At 43.6% G+C, this 14,847-nt stretch overlaps 1 protein-coding gene across 1 annotated transcript in view; it reads left to right on the top strand.

The window, feature by feature from the left end:
* The window catches only part of SH3PXD2A (SH3 and PX domains 2A), a 366,396-nt gene that overhangs the window by 27,063 nt on the left and 324,486 nt on the right, over nucleotides 1-14,847 (top strand). The gene's annotated exons all lie outside the window — the stretch shown is intronic.

The following is a 14,847-nucleotide window of genomic DNA, read 5'->3' as shown; positions in this document are numbered from 1 at the left end:
ACTGCAGCTCTCCTGGCCATTGTTTCCTGTGGGGGGAGGAGGAGGATGAGAGCCAAGTGTAGGTTAGTAACTAAAACAAGTTTGTTTTGATAAAGCTTTTATGGAGCATACAAAGTTTTGTTCCAACTGTACTTTCAGATGATGTCACTGTTGGGGTTGCTCTTTCTTAACAGCTGAAGTTCCTGTAGTGACTCTGTTGCCAAGAGGGAGAAAAAGAGGGTGGTCCCCTGGCAAGGGCTAGCTAGCCTGCCCAAGTGACGGACAGGCAATCCCAAATAGTTACACCCTTCATAGGCCCATTGACTTCAATGGATTTAGAAGGGTGTAACTCTGTTTAGGATTACACTGTCAATTTATGGACTGAATGTGGATTTAATTATAGTCCGTGCTTCAAGTCTTGGTAAAAAGGGTTTGTTTTTTTGTTGTAAAAATGAATATTCTGCGTTAGCACTTTTTAAAAAAGGACTTTGGGATGGCTGACAACATCTGGTTAAAAACTGCAGCAAACTACCATGAGATTCCAAATAAAAATCAGCAAGCACATTAAACTGGAGATTAAATGGAATAAATTTACTTAAAGCTTGGGAGAATAAGACAGACTGAGGGCTGGATTCTATGCAGCATCAGAAGACTGATTCAAAATCAGATCTTGCCTGCCTCCCCCCCCCCTCGACAGCTCCCTGTGGGGCCTCAAAAAGGCAATGCTGAAGTTTAAGGGATCACATGGGTGGAAAGCCTTGCTGCATGAGTGGCTACACTGAGGAGGAGGTATGGCTTTTTATCCATGTATGTTCACCAACCCTTGGTGTTGCATTTTTCAATCTTGCAGGTGGCTGTCAGAGGAAAGGATAGGCTGGGAAGATCTGGTTCTGCCAGTGTCACATTGGCATTGTATAGTTAGGGTTGCTAGGTCCCCCCTGGCCCCTGGCAAGGAATGAGGGGGTAGGATTGCCAGTTGGGAAACTCCTGGATGTTTGGGGAGGAGCCTGGGGAGGACACAGACCTCAGTGAGGTACAGTGCCACATAGTTCACCCTCCAAAGCATCCATTTTCTCCAGGGGGACTGATCTCTGTAGTCTGAAGATGAGATGTAATTCCAGGGGGTCCCCAGGTCCCACCTGGAGGCTGGCATCCCTAGATAGAATTCAGACCTATAACTTATGCTGACAAGATAGTCATGTTGCTGCCAGGCAGTTCTCCCTGAGGAGCACATTCCAAAGCTGCTGTGTCACCACAAAAAAAAGCTTTTATCTGATAGCCATCTGCCTAAACCCATGGGTACAGCTAGGTAATTTTAGACTCTGGCTGTTATGATCTTTGTTAGGGCCTCACTTCATCATTAATGGAAGGTATTTAGAGAACTACAAGATGGGGACCCGCGATACTCGCGGGGGGGGGGAGAAGAGCTCCGTCTCCTTCATCCCCCCCTGCTCGATCTCCCCGAGGCGGCTGAGGCCGGTCCCCCCGCCCGCCCACCCTGCTCCGAGGAGGCGGCGGCGAGGCCAGCTACAGAGCGTTCCCTGCGCATGCGCAAGGGACGCTCTGTCACTTTCGGGGGGATTTAAACATCCACCCGAATTTTTTTTCAACTTTTAGCATTTTTGTGCACACGTGGGGACTGCCCCACGTGTGCACACACCTCTCCCTGCCCCCCAGCTGCCCCCGGAGCTCAGATTTAGATATCCGCACTCCGGGGGCAACTTCGCTATTAGATATATAGATAATTCCCAGAATGCACTGAAGAGGACTAAAAGTGGAGAATAAAGATGGAGTTGAACTGGGAAGAGTTCATTCAACTCTACCTATCAACTTACAGGGTGGGGGGCTAATGAGCCAGAGTGGCTGGGGCTCTAGAGTTTTGCTCCAAAGCTTGGCCCGGCCCCTGACATAACCTCTGTAAGCCCAGCATCAGGTGAGGAGCTGTTGTCAAAGAGCTTCTCATGCAGATTCCAGAAGGAGGAGTGAGGAGGCCTGTGGCTTAGTAGCATAAATGGGTGCTTTGCCTGCAAGAAGTTCCATGTTTAATCCATGGCATGTCTAGTTAAAGGAGTTCGAGCACTCTTCAGAAATGTGACTGTAGAGAGACAGGGCCTCTTGGGGCAAACAAGTGGCCTAGGTGGATCAGCGGTCTGACTCAATGTTGGGCAGCTTTGTAAGAACATCTCTCGAAAACTGTTGTTATTTATGGTGTCCCTGTTGCCACGTAGCTGTTGGAAACAGCATTTGCCTTGCAGAAATATTTTTTGAGTTTCATATTTTAAAAGCCCAAATACATTTTTTTTACTAAAACTCCTGCGCGTTTTTAGATAAAAGGTTCAAGACATGCGTCCCAATGAACCCACGGCTGGTGAAGGGGCCGGGTTGCCCGTCACATTGGATCGAAGTGAGGCCCTTCTGCTTGCTTCCCCCCCTCCCCAGACTTCAGGACTGTGCTGCATGCAATGGCCTCCGGGTCAGCTTAATGGGTCTTCAGCTGGGCGGTGCACCAGCCCCTGCCCGCTCGCAGCCTGGTTGCTGATGTGGCTCAGGCCTCAGCGGCCTACGACAGCTGCACTGGCGGCGGCAAGAGCGGGCTCGGGCCAACGAGCTCGCGGGCGGTGAAGGAGCCGGGGCGCCTGTCAGAGGAAAGCAAGGCCCATCCCCCCTCTCTCTGGCCTCCCTGTGCTGCTGGGCCCTGCTGCATCCAGCAGCCTCCAGGCTGCCTTGACGGCTCTTCATCCCAGTGGTGCGCCAGCCCCCATCTGCTTGCAGGCTGGCCGCCGAGTTGGCCGGGGGTGACAATGACCGGCGCGGGGTTGAGAGGAAGGGGCTTGGCCAAGTGTCCAGCTGCTGGACCGCGCATTCTGTCTGGCGGCTCCATGCATACTGAGGGCAAGCTGGTGGCCGGGGCTTGTGTGGGCGGGACCCTGCAACGCAGCCAGCCAATGCAGGCAACGCCTTTGGAATGGCAGTCTAGGCGGCCAACTGATTTTGGCGTGAATAGAACTTTGCTACCCCAAATCGCTTTTATTAATAAGGAGAGATGCTATCCAGGCTTTCCAAACCCCAACAGACTGTTAAGTATGCAGAAAAGAAAACTTTGTATTAGCTGTGAGAAATGACGTGCCAGTTCTAGATAATTAAAGGAAACCACACTTGTGTCATGAGAGGCCCATTTCTGCTAGCTTTTTCTCTTATTTATTGCTAAAATTAATCACTTGTCAAGTAATCAAATTTAGAGATTTTGGTTGGGAGTACTTGTCTCTTCTGGAAGAATTTAGATACCCTTGATTATGGGTTTTGGGAGGGAATAGCTGTGTTTGAGACGCTACAGGTTTTGGTTTTTGCAAGTCTGTGTTCAGATGTAATAAATCAACTCACAAAAAACAAACTACCTAGGGCAATAAAATGCTGACAATGCAAACAAGGCCTATTTTTGTGATTTCAGTCCGTAGAAAGTGCATTTTTTTAAAGCAAAAGAAGTGCATGGATGAGTGGTACAGAATCCTACCTTGCTTGTGAGCAGGGTAGGGTTCCATATTTCTCACCCATGTACCCCTGCTTCTGTTAAAAATGGACTCTTCATGTTCTACAATATTGGGGGTACATCTACTTGCCCCAAGGAACCATATAAAGTTTCAGTGTTCTAGCAAGTTGCCCAGACCCTCTAGATTTTCTTAGTTTGAGTTCCTGGTTTATGGTGAATTGTAGAATCCCAGTAATTCACATAAAATAAGTATGGTGGTCATACATTTGATGCCAAAACTCAGTTTTTTCCACACTACTATTAAACAGTGTCCCATTCTGAGCTGTTAAGATGCCTAGTTACATTTCACATGACAGCTTGCAGTTTCTATTATTAGGGTGTTGATCACAGATGTGTTTGCAGGGAAGTACATGAATCGGAGAGAAATGAAAGCCAGAGAGGAGGTTCTAGTAACAAGATCCTCTGGCACGATCAAGCTGATTTCTCCACATGCCATGTAGGTCAACTATCTTTTTATATTGCAGAACTGTCTGTAAACAGATTTCTGCATGGTTAAGCCCTCTGTTTGTAGCCTCTTTGAAAGGCAAACTGATTAATTAAATCTGAACTTCTTTGTTCCACTGGATTTTGCAGAAATTTCACTGATGCTTTTAAAGCATGTCAGTTGGTTGATATGCATCTATTCTGTATTGGGAAGATGACACACTCTTGCCAGATATATATCAGCCACGTTCTGTACAAATTTAGTACCATTATCTTTAAAAACTGCTGCAGCAGACCTTTGAATCCCCCCCTCCCAAATAATGGTCCCAAAATTCCAGAACCCTCTCAGAATGGAAATATGAATCCTGAACTGGTACTGTTCTACCCCAAAATCAGGAATACGCATCCTGGATCTGAAATCGTAATCACTTCCATGTTTGTATTCTGGATCTTTGGCAGCTGTGATGATACCATTCGGTGCCAAGTTGTATGGAATTCTTCTGAATTTCCTTTAAAATGTAGGTACAGAACTTGGGGAGGATGAACTTCAGAGCAGTATTATGATGAGGATGCAGCAAAAAGGAGTCTGAAATCAAAGTCACAACTTTCTCCCCCTGGCCCTGGGTGAAATTAAATCCATCTAAGATGAAGGTTCTGTGGCTGGACTGGGGAGATTTGAGGTTAGGCTGCCAACTCCCGGCTCTTGACAATGTGCCTTTAGCATCCGTGCCGACCATCAGAATTCTGGGTGTGATTCTGGATGCCCCCCTTTCAGTGGGGGCTCAAGTCACAAATGTGGCCAGATGGGCATTTTTCCATCTGTGCCAGATTAGGCAATTGGTCCCCTTCCCGTATCACCCTCACTTAGCCACTGTGATCCATGCAACGGTCACCTCCAGATTAGATTACTGTAACTCACTCTATGCAGGGCTACCCTTGAGACTGACCCAGGAACGTCAGCTGGTTCAGAATGCAGCAGTGCATGTTCTCAAAGGAACCTCATTCAGAGCCCACATCCAACTGGTGCTCTACCAGGTGCACTGGCTTTGGGTCTAATACCAGATCAGGTTCAAGGTTTTGGTACTAACTTTTGAAGCCCTAAACAGTCTGGGACCAGCATTCCTTTGGACTGCTTCTCCTGGTACATCCCCCAAACCGCATTATGCTCAATGTTGATATCATGTTTGCTCTGTATTTACGGTTGTCAGCCTCCAGGTGGGGGCAGGACTTCCCCCAGAATTACAACTGATCTACAGACTATAGAAATCAGTTCCCCAGGAGAAAATGACAGCTTCAAAGGGTGGACTATGGCTTCGCATCCCTAATTCATTTCACATTTGGCCAGTAGATGGACTATACAAGGTCTATCCTGCATAGATAAAGAAAATGGCATGAACATCCTGCAGGGGGCAGCAGAGGGGAAAACTAGTTAGGACAGTGAGATTGGGGACTTCCAACTATTTTCAAATAGTCCCCTTCCTGTCTCCTTTTTTAAAAAAATAAATTTTTAAATTATTTTTACACAAAACAGACAGAACAAACATACAAACATAAAGGAGAGTACACCATTATCTCTTAAGCTGCCTCATAGATAAGTTTCTATTTATCTTTCTACCAAAAAGCCATAAAATTTTGCAACTCTATACTTTATCATTACAGATCTTTCACTACTTAAGCATTATCTAAGCTTTCCATTATAATTTTCTATTAATATAAATTTAAGTATACCTTGGAGTTTCCTAAACACATATGCTCATATACAGGTTTTCTTATAATTCTATAAATTTTTTAAGGGGTTTTTCATTGCATAGCTGTGTTTACACTGATTTAATGCTTTTAAAGAAGCTTCCCTAACCTCTCTTACACACTTATAGTTACTCAGCTAAAGAATACAATTTGACCTTCTACATTTCTAAATAACCTCTTTTGTCAAGAGTTCCTAAATATTTTGGTTTCAACTTCTACAAATACATCAGGGGTCATTTCGTAGAAAAAGAGGTGCAGGAGCTCATTAGCATAACTCATTAGCATAACTTATTTGCATATGTCACAACCCCTGACATCACCGGAAGTGTGTCAGAAGGCAACACCCACCGCTCAGGCTCCACTGGACTCTTTTGGATTGCTAGCTATGGGGGGGGGCGTGGAGGGAGAGCTTGTACCTGAATAAAACTTGGTCTTAAAGGTGCCACTGGACTGTTTTGGACCGGGGGGACAGGAGGGAGCTCTGCAACTTACCTGGCTGCTTCTTGCTCTGACTGAGAGCTGCTGGGAGCAGGGGGTGGGGCTTGTTGCATGTGCCTGCCCCCTGGGCTCTTTACTGCCGGAGCTCCGCTCCTGTGTGCTCCTGCAGGAAATGACCCATGGTATTCATCAATACTCCATAAGTGTACAAAATCTTACTCCTATCTATGATCATCTTTATCTAAGAAATTTAAATTGATCTTTCCAATCAAGTTCCAACATCACAAATCTTAATCAGTTGACATATAAAAGGGTTCCCTAAACCAGCCCCCAACACTTATAATTATCCAATCTTAATAATACAATAATTCAAATTTAAACTTCTACATTTCTTAAAATAATCTTTTATCAGGGATACCTAGTGATTTTAATTTCATCTTCCACTGAATTGGTTTAACATGTATCAATTCTCTATAAATATACAAATCCAAATTCCAACATAGCCAGAGTTAATCAGTTACCATACAGAAAGATTCCCAATCCCAGCCTTATTTATAAAACTTAAATCTTGTTTTCTTTTTTTGGTTTGTTCTCTTCACTAATGTCTTAGCTCTGTGTGTCTTGTCTGTGTAAGTGGAAAGGCATTCTTTTAAGACTTTCCATCTATGTTCAATCTTGGCAGCTGAGGATTCCATAGATTCTGTTGTATCTTCTTCCTGGAATACTTTTTCCTTCATATCTTTGAGGATTTCATTGTTTGTCTGACCTTTGAAAGCTCTGTTAAAATTTTCTGTAGAAATTTTTCCTCTTTTGGGTGTATACGTCACTCTGTAGGGTTCGTCCTCTTGCTTGTAAATTTGATCTGTATCCTGAAAAATCAGCTGCTGAGGTTCCTTTGTCTTCATTGTAATTTGTGTTGATGTATTTTCCTTCTTGTCTTGTGTTAAACCAAACACTTTCTCAACAGCTAGACTGACTGTGTCATAAATTAAGCATTTGAGCTCCTCCCAAGGGATGTGTTCCAGAGTAATGTCAGCAAAGCTCTCTTGTGCACTCATTTTAACACAGTATCGAAAGCTAGCTCAGTTAAGCAAAGCAGAAGCCTCTGTAACTGTTTTTCAATAGTCCCTAGACCACTGACGACATTTGAAGATAGCTTCTCCAGCAGAGATATTAAACACCAGGAATCTTTCAACATAGGTCAGCTGTTTTGCAGTTGTAGAATGGCGTCTGTGCACTATGAAGTTATATTTTCAACTATAAGACTGCTGTTATGGGAAACTGTTCCAAAGCCAGAGATTCAGTTTTAAATGTCTCTCTTTCTTTCTCAAGGAAGATTTGCGGTTCTTTCATTGAGATATATTCTCTGTTAAAGTTATTTAGTTTAAAAAAAAAAAAAAAAAGCTGTATATAAGTCCCGTGAATCGATTAAACCCAGAAGCCGAAAAGTAACAAGAAAACCCAAAGTTTATACAGATCTATAGTCCAAGAAAAGATACTAAGAGCTCAGATAACAGTCTTTATATCCTTTTTGCCCCAGAGTTTTAGTGCAGCTTCCCCCCCCCCATTAACTCGTCCTTGCCGCTGCGAAGTGGAGGGGGGGAATTCCACCCTTCCTTTCCTTGTCTTTTTAAGATTTAAAGGGGCCTCTCTTACTTTCTTTCTCAAGGAAGATTTGTGGTTCTTTCACTAAGATATATTCTCTGTTAAAGTTATTTAGTCATTTTTTAAAAAGCTGTATATAAGTCCCGTGAATCATTTAAATCCAGAAGCCGAAAAGTAATGAAAACCCAAGGTTTACACAGATCTATAGTCTCAGAAAATATACTAAGAGCTCAGATAATAGCCTTTATATCCTTTTGTTACAGATGAGGCTCAGAATTACTCTCATCACAAGCGGCTGATCACTTCTTTGTGCTCAGTGGCTTCCAAAGAGCACTCTCTTGTAGGTCCCCGCTTCAGGACAATCTGGGGTCTACTCGCTCACCACCGTGTGCAAGAGCCCCCGGATCAAGTCCTCTGCAATAAACCCCCCTCTGGGAAGACTCATTGGGGTCTGGACAAGCCTAAGACCCCCCTAAAGGACCTGGAGATTCGGTGTTTCCATGGGAGCTCTCCTGGGAAACGTCTGAAGGCAAAGCACCACAAACCGAAAGTCCGTCTCCTTCTTGTCTCCTGATTGGTTCAGTTAGGTCTTCTTCCTGCTCCTGCTGGGAACTGTTAGTTTCCTGACTCCCTCGTAGCTAGTTAGACATTTCATTCTCTCTCCTCTTTCTTACAAAGTTTGTTCTTTTCTTCATAAACCACCTTTATTCTTTAAACAGCTTGTGCTCCGCTTTACTGCATATCTACATTCTGCCAGCACCAATATGGTTGGGCACACAGAGCACGGCCTTAATAGAAGACAGAGTAGGTTCTTTGGGTGAATATGGTCCCTGAGATACCCTCATCTGAACAGCATTTAGGGAAAAATCCTAAGCAGGTCTGCTCAGTAGTAAGTCTCATGTTATTCAGTGGAACTTGCTCCTAGAAAGTGATTTTAAGATCGCAGCCCCAGAGCTTTAAAAATCATTGGTGGCACGTTGAATTGGGTTCGGAAACTAATGAGGAATTACTTCAATGTTATGTACTGTCTTCATTCATTTCCAGTTTGTTTCCTTTAGGACTCTTGCTCTGACATTCTGAGCCAACTGTCGTTTCCAGACTCCAAAAGCCATTCCACCTTGCAGGGTGTGTTACAGCAGTCTAATCTGTACATTATTTAAGTAATTTTCAGATGTTATGATCTTGTGTACTGGGAGTTTACCAAATGGGCATAACTGGAGCACACATTATTACAAAATATGCAGTCACCATGTTGTGTGAACAGGACCAACGTATGTATTTATAATGTATGTTCAGCTCAGTATATGCAAACCGACTACTGGATTTTTCAAGGTTTTCATGCATATCGGGGCTGTACATGTGTGGTACATACTTCTTTTTGCTTCTTATTCATACAACATGGTGACTGTGTATATTGCAGCAGCATGCACTATGTTTCTGCATGAATAGTGGGCTCCTGGTGCACATGATTATAATGTCTGAAAAGGGTTTTGAGCTGGAGAAACAGCTTTGGAACAAAGCACTTTGAAGGACGTACGCTTCCTTTCCCTCACATCTCACCTGTTCACAGGGCTTTTTTTGTAGAAAACTCCCAGCAGGAACTCATTATCATAATAGGCCACACCCAACAGCAGAAACTCATTAGCCTATTAGGCCACCCCCCTTGGCTTGCCTGGGTGCCCTGTGGCTGCGGGGAGCCTGGGCAAGCCGGCCCTTGGACAGGCCAGGGAAGGCATGGGGAGGCATTTAGATGCCTCCCCGATCCTTCCAGGGCCCTCCTGGCCTGCCTGCCTCAGAGTCAGGGGTGTGTGTCACTCTCCATGCCTGCCCTCTGTAGCCACGCACGCAGAGGTTTTGGCTGTAGTGGGCATGGCCAGCTCTGAAGCCAGCCGGAACTCCATTCCTGTGCGTTCCTGCCCAAAAATAGTCCTGCCTGTTCAACTTCTTCACTTGAAGGGGGAAACAGGATTTTTCTCCTGCAATAAGGAGGCACACTTCCCCCTCCAAGCTCCTCATGACCTTTGGATAGTTTCATGTTACCATGGCAAGACTGGAGTAAAAATAAATGTTTTTATGGACCTTACCCAAGCTTGAGTAGCACCCTGTCCATCAGCAGCGATGTTATATGTGTGTATGTCGTATAACCAATAATTTAAAAAGCCTAGCTACATGATGAATATGCAGTAATTGGAGCTAGATTGAAGATTAGGCACTAATTGGAAATTCTTAGGCACTTTCCTAAGGCATGCTGAGTCAAAGTTCCCTGTTGATGGAGGACTGTACTTTGCCAAGTTCAGGAAAACCTGGTCTTTGATTGCCAGTTGCCCTGTGTGAAAAAAACATGGTGATGTTCAATTGTGGGTTGTTTATTAATGTCACACCTCAGTGGAGACTCTCCTTGATTAACTGGGGAATTGACATTCAATATTGCAGCCAGATGCAGCCTTTGGCTTAGTTCCTGAGCTACAGGCTTCTCTTTTAAATCATGCTTGGCTAATTTTCCTTGTCAAGGAGATTTGTGAGCCAATGATGTGTTGGAATAGACTTTCAAGTGAAAAGGGGATGGAGAATGCCCAAAGAGTGGATGGGGCTCTGACATAGCAGATGTTACTCTATCAGGGCAAAGTTATTTGCTTTTGGTGTATCCGGATCATAGGTTGTGTTCAGTTTATACTTTGGAAACTGTTTTTGCTCCGACAGAAAACATGGAATTCAGTTTGTACAAACCCTCTGGCAGAGCATAATGAAGAGTGAAATCAGTATAAATGAGTTTAGACCTCTAATGCACTTCAGTTGAATGGTCTGGAATCAGATAATAATACTGTAAAAACTAGAATACTAAAAGATTCTACAGCAAACTAAAGTATTGATTCAGTGTTTCTCAGACTGGGACCCAAGGACTCCTGGCAGGTTCCATGGGTACTCCAGGAAGTTTGCACTTCTTTTGAAAGGACTGTGAGCAGTCTCTTCTTGCTCATAATTGGCTAATGTGAAAACATATTTCTGGGTTTACCCAGATTGGGAGCAGGGACTCTCTACCTCAGGGGAAGGGGAGAACATCTGCTTTCCCTTTTTTTGAAGGCGGTGAGCTTATAGAGCTGTTATTGTCTACAGCCACCTAGCTTCCAGATCACCTCTGAGCACTAGCTAGCAAATGTACTAATTGGTCTTCGGTAACCAATAGCATAGCCCTTGTTGAATGGCACCAAGGAAGTACAGCCCTAATGCAGTCATTGTTATTAGTGGTATAAAACTGAACAGGGTTTCAGTGTTTTCCAGTGCAAAGAATGTTATCACAAATGCCGTCCTGCATATTTAGACAGTTAACAACCAATGGCAGGTTTTGTGCAACATTGGTCTTTTTCACTTTCTGTGAATTGTTTGAAAAGTTTTCCTGGGCTTTTCCCACCCCTATTCATCTGGCCTCTGGCAAGAAATTATTATCCAATAAGGAATCTCTATACAAACTCCCTTGAAATCAAGGGGTAAGACTGAATAGAACTTGTGTCAAGGCCTTTTTGAGTGGTGACACTATAAACAACACAGATATTTTACTTAAACTTGCCTTTACAATGTTGCTGATATGGTTCTTGTATTGTTTTGAGGATATGAGAGCACAGAGGCCTCCATGGCACACAATCTGAAGAGTGTGTGGCAGACATTAGTGGAGGGGGGAGGCTTGAGGAATTGCTGAGTCTGAGAGCCATGGTTCTACTTTTAGGTTTGCTTGGCCTACTGTAAGTTGAGCCACTGAAAATCAGTCCAATTTAATGGCTCCTCTTGGGCACTGGCTCGTCTTGCAAGAAAAGGGAATTTCATAGTAATAGAATTGCAGGGTAGAGGCTTTGCTACCATGCCTTGAGTCTTCCCCCCTTTATTATTTTTAATCTTGAATGTTTACATCTTTTTTTTGTATTAAGTTGGTTGGTATCTATAAAAGGTATTGCATGACTTCTGATATTGGAATGTTTTCTGTAGACGGACACTGCTACTTACAACCTTGTCCATAATTGTGGAATATCCACCAGGAATGTCTCTCGGTATTCTCATCTTGCAGATTATCCCCTTCTAGAGGCAACTGTAATTGTCTAATGAATTTTCTAGAATTGTCTAATGAATTTTCTAGGGGCTGTAACTGTGTGCACAACTAGACATAATGGCACCCCCAAGTTGGGACTGTGGATGCCACCACTTTAGAGCCTAATGCCGGCATTCTTATTGCTGGAGCGTAACATTCTTCCAGGGCAGGGGTCATTTCGTAGAAAAAGAGCTAGGGGGACTCATTAGCATAACTCATTAGCATATGCCACACCCCCTGGCATCACCGGAAGTGTGTCCTCCCCACAGCCGGCGGCGACCTCCAGCGGGCACCAGCAGGGAGCTCCAGGCCCCGCCCTCCCGCACCTCACCCGGGGGGATGGCGTCCCCCCGCGTCCCCCCCAAATGACCCCTGTTCCAGGGACTTATTGAGATAGGCGGTCCCGAAAGTATGTAGGTCCCTGACTGCTAAGTGAATGTTTAAGTTAGAGAACTTTCAGAAAAAAACTGCAGGTTTCTAAACCTTTCTCTGAATGTAACTGATTGCATTTTGCACTTCCATTTCTAATTCAGAGAAGGGATTAATCTTTCAGCAAAGCTATAAAAGGGCCTTGTTAAGGTGACTGGTATTTTCTTCCCACAAAAGGCTACAACAATAATACCTGCATACACTGTTTCAGGTATAGAGAATCAGTTTTGAGTCCCTTTGTCTGTTATCAGCCTAGTAATAATCCTGTTGATCTTCCTAGGACAAACTACTTCTTGCAGCATGAGTAATGAGGACTTCTAACCTGAAGTTTGTGCTAGTAAGGACTATTTGAAATCTTATGTTGTGGCAGGCAATGTTCCCTCTAAGTGGCAGAGTCGTGGGAGCAACAATTCTACTTTGTGAGCTCCTGGCATTAGAGTTGTGAGCAGGTGATTTGGCTACTGCATAAATCAGTTTGCTCTGGAGCCATCCTTCCTGGCCTAAGACAAAAATGTGTGAGCCAGAGGCTAAAAAGCTGTGAGCTAGCTCACGCTAACTCAGCTTAGAGGGAACACTGGTGGCAGGATACCTAGGTGAAATTTGCTTTTGACCTGGGATAAGGAAAGTGGTTTCCTTACATTCTATATTTTGTTAGTTTTCATTGTCTTTAAATTTGCATGTCATTTTATCTCATTGAGGGTGTCTGTAGAACTGGACAGTCTAGCTTTTTCAGTCTCAATGAGAGAGCCAACAGCAAATCTTAATAATTTCAGCCTCTCTGGGTTAATAAAGAATGCTCAATGGCCAATAACATTTACAAAGGGGAGGCGTAAACACTGGTTATTATTAAAGCTCTATGTTTTGTCAGTCCTTGTATCTCACCCAAAGCCAATTTATATGTTACCATTTCCATTCAAGGAGTTATATCTGAAAGTGTTTGCCATATCTGGACTGGTTTATCCATGTGAATTATTAATCTACCAATATTTGCACTACGTGTCCCTCGATCCATTGTTTGGGAATAGTTGGTTTTTGAGTGTAAAAGTCTAACAGGCTAGAGCCAGCTTCTCATATAGATTGGATATATTTGAGGGAGAGTATCAATTGTAGCAATTTGCTGCTTGATTAAAGCCCCCTCCCCTTGTGATTGCAGCAAGCTCAAGAACAATTTGATACACTGCTACATCACAATCTTATGCTGTGGCAAGATACCTAGGTGAAATTTTGCTTTTGATACACTGCTACATTTCCCCTCCCTGTAAGCCAAAATTACAAGTGTTGCAGCCAACAGTTTGAGCTTTGTGAATCTTGGGGTCTTGAAGCTTACGTGAACTTTCTTTTCTTTCCGACTCAGAATAAGGAGAAAACGCTCCCTCATTTAGCACCCCTTGAGGAATTTCCACTCTTTGGAGCATGGAAGTCCCCAGAGACTTAGCATTGTTTGGCAGTGGCTGTAACGGCTTTTGAGACTATACTACTTTCCCAGGCCCTGGGCTTACACAGGGCATTGCATCAGTTTTAAGGTTAAGAATCGTTGCTGAATGATGTTCATATTCCTATTAACTATATAAAAATAATAAGCCACAACAGATAATATTGTACTTGTGCAGGGGCTGTCTTAACTCCTATGGAAACACACTATTTAAAACAATGGAAGACATCCCGGTTAGGTTGCTCAAAACATGTACACCTATATGCATGAAGGGGAGAGTGGGGCCATGCCCACTGACCTTGCCTTTGGATGTCCACATATCTGCAGAGAGTCTCATGCAGGTTCAAGTGTACCGAACTCTGCAAAAAGCTGGGGCTGGGTTGAATATACAAAGTATACAATGTACTTGTATATACATAGGGCTCCCTGAAGTCCTTCATCCATATGTGTGTACACACCATAGCTACATGCAAAATCAGCGAGAGGGGGAGAGTAACCTGTAACATATAAATCAAGTCAAACCAGAAAAGGCTGAGGAGCAAAACTATAAATAAAAATCAAGCCTACTCTTCAAAATCAATGCAATCTGAACAAATAAATTATCCTTTAATAGATATCCATACTCTGCAGAACATCCCCATTTATTTATTTTTGGCCCCCCGAAGGGGATTTTTTTTATTTTGCATTTTCTACACACTGCACACTACAAATATGGGATGTGGAAAGGAATAGTAATGCCCTATCACTATTACTATGGGAAATGGGTCAGGGAGATCTAGATACATAAAATCTACTGGATAGGGGAAGGAAAACTACCACTCTATTCTAAATCTCCTACTGGATATGGGGATAGGGTAAAGACTAATACAAATCACGATCATAATACAGATTATACAGAGATTAGTTCGATTATACAAATATAAAATTATTAGCTTGGCACAATTACTGCCCTTAGCACTCATGCTTTAGTTTTAGAGTCTTTTCTTCTTAGATTTCTTCGTTTTCTGCAATTTGGGAGCGGCCTCTCCTTTCTCCGATTCAGATGATTCTGATGACGAGGAAATTTGGCTTGTTGAGTCCTGTGAGTAGGACTCCTCCTCCTCCTCCTCCTCCTCCTCCTCCTCCTCCTCCTCTTCCTTCACATCCGGTTTTAGATTCTTTTCCTTCTGC

Source organism: Gekko japonicus, unplaced genomic scaffold, assembly GCF_001447785.1.
Source record: "Gekko japonicus isolate JY-2015 unplaced genomic scaffold, Gekko_japonicus_V1.1 scaffold29, whole genome shotgun sequence".
In the NCBI taxonomy this organism is placed as follows: Eukaryota; Metazoa; Chordata; class Lepidosauria; order Squamata; family Gekkonidae; genus Gekko; species Gekko japonicus.
This window is presented reverse-complemented; position numbering and strand designations above follow the sequence as displayed.